The following is a 2714-nucleotide window of genomic DNA, read 5'->3' as shown; positions in this document are numbered from 1 at the left end:
AGGTATCTCTGGGCCCTATCAGTAATGCACATCACAATAAGCCTTGCAAGCAATGTGACTAATGAGTTAGTTATGAGATGATGCATTACGTAACGAGTAAAGAGACTTGTCGGTAACGAGATTGAGCTAGGTATTGAGATACCGACGATCAAATCTCGGGCAAGTATCATACTGATGACAAAGGGAACAACGTATGTTGTTATGCGGTTTGACCGATAAAGATCTTCGTAGAATATGTAGGAGACAATATGAGCATCCAGGTTCCGCTATTGGTTATTGACCGGAGACGTGTCTCGGTCATGTCTACATAGTTCTCGAACCCGTAGGGTCAGCACGCTTAAAGTTCGGTGACGATCGGTATTATGAGTTTTTGTGTTTTGATGTACCGAAGGTAGTTTGGAGTCCCGGATATGATCACGAACATGACGAGAAGTCTTGAAATTGTCGAGACGTAAAGATCGATATATTGGACGACTATATTCGGACACCTGAAGTGTTCCGGGTGGTTTCGGAGAAAACCGGAGTGCCGGAGGGTTACCGGAACCCCCCCCGGGAGAAATAATGGGCCTTATGGGCCTTAGTGGAGAGAGACAGGGCTGGCCTAGGGCAGGCCGCGCGCCCCTCCCCCTGTGGTCCGAATTGGACTAGGAGAGGGGGGGGGGGGGCGGCGCCCCCCTTTCCTTCTCCATCTCCCCCTTCCTTTCCCCCTCCTAGTAGGAGTAGGAAAGAGGGGAGTCCTACTCCTACTAGGAGGAGGACTCCTCCTACTGGCGCACCCACAAGGGGCCGGCTGCCCTCCCCCTTGCTCCTTTATATACGGGGGCAGGGGGGCACCTCTAGATACACAAGTTGATCTGTTGATCTCTCCCAGCCGTGTGTGGTGCCCCCCTCCACCATAATCCACCTCGATCATATCGTAGCAGTGCTTAGGCGAAGCCCTGCGTCGATAGCATCATCATCACCGTTATCACGCTGTCGTGCTGACGAAACTCTCCGGCGAAGCTTTGCTGTATCGAAGCTCGCGGGACGTCATCGAGCTGAACGTGTGCTGAACTCGGAGGTGTCGTGCGTTCGGTACTTGGATCGGTCAGATCGTGAAGATGTACGACTACATCAACCGCGTTGTGCTAACGCTTCCGCTTTCGGTCTACGAGGGTACGTGGACAACACTCTCCCCTCTCGTTGCTATGCATCACCATGATCTTGCGTGTGCGTAGGAATTTTTTTGAAATTACTACGTTCCCCAACAAGATCCTTGCTAAGGGTTGAACCTCCACACTTTTGTACCTTGCACCAAGAAAGCACCATAGGAGTAGGGTATTACCTCCACCGTAGAGCCTGAATCTGTATAAATCCTTGAGCGTACTCTCAATTGCATCATTCATTAGATACGATTACCTCTACATTCCTTCTGCCCTAGTATTGTCAGGATTATTTTCATGACATGAAAAGTCGACTGATAGGCACCAGAATGCATCTAGATGGTATATGCTAAATTATGGCGTGGGAGATAGGCCCCTTCTTTGGTGGGTATTGGCCGCCTTATGTTGAGATTCGCGAGTTGGTTGTCTTGGGAGTCCTTCTCGAATTCAGCTTCCTTTGTGTACTCCAAGCCGGTTACACTTTCCATGTTGATGTGTTGTCCTTGGGCCTTTGGGGTGGCCAATAGAGCGATGGCGCACCAGGCAGTGCGCCATTAGTACATCACACGGTGCGCCATTACTATCTGACTTAGTAATGGCGCACCACATAGAAGTGCGCCATTACTAACATTTTTTTTCAAAATGTTTTCAGAAATATTTTTTTCAAATTTTTTCTTAATCTCGGGGCACTATGGCTTAATCTCGGGTTAATATGCTTAATCTCAAGTCAAATCGCACTCCGTGGTCAAACTTCCCGAAAGGTCACCCATCCTCACACTACTCCAGCCCAAGCACGCTTAACTTCAGAGTTCTATCCAACCCCAGCACCAGCTCACTTCACAAGCACTTGTTGATATATCTATCATATCAATCCTATTAAACCTTGTTGATGCCTAGGACTTTGTTCATGTTCATGTTCATGAGTGTGATTAATTCTTACTTCTTGGAAGAAAATGTAAGGCGCACTTGACATTTCATGGTCTTTGATGCACGTTTTTGAACTAATACACACCAAAATATATGAATTAGGCATATTTGAATGGTATTATTGTTTTTTATGTTATGAACTAATTTAACATCATATGTCTATATTATAGTTTTGTAGACGTATTATACCAAAAAGTTGCATTCAAAGTTGCACATGAAAAAACAGAAACGGTTAAATCACACCTCAGATACATTTGGGGTGGGAGTGCATTGCTATCCAATGGTTACAACATACCGCTCGGTAGCACATCACCCAATTTGTTTTTCCACGACAAGGTTTAAAGGGGAAATATGCAAGTTCATGGAAGATATCTAAAATAATTATGGATATGCTTAAACAAAGGGTATTTATTTGGGGAAACGCCTACACTTTCATGAAAAGAAGGATCACTTCCCTTTGCTCCTTCTTTCGTCCAAACACCTTTGTACGTCCTCCCCTCTTCCTGTTTTGATCCCCCCTCTCAAACCTTTGTTTTTTCCCTCGGTTTCCCTAAAGACCGCCTGAACCGCCACCAAAAAAACGGCCACTAAAGTATCCCCCGCAAAAATAATACCTTTTAGGTTAAGCAATTAAGTGCTATTAAA

This window comes from Triticum aestivum, chromosome 2D (assembly GCF_018294505.1).
Source record: "Triticum aestivum cultivar Chinese Spring chromosome 2D, IWGSC CS RefSeq v2.1, whole genome shotgun sequence".
Taxonomy (NCBI): domain Eukaryota; kingdom Viridiplantae; phylum Streptophyta; class Magnoliopsida; order Poales; family Poaceae; genus Triticum; species Triticum aestivum.
Note: the sequence above shows the minus strand (reverse complement) of the source record.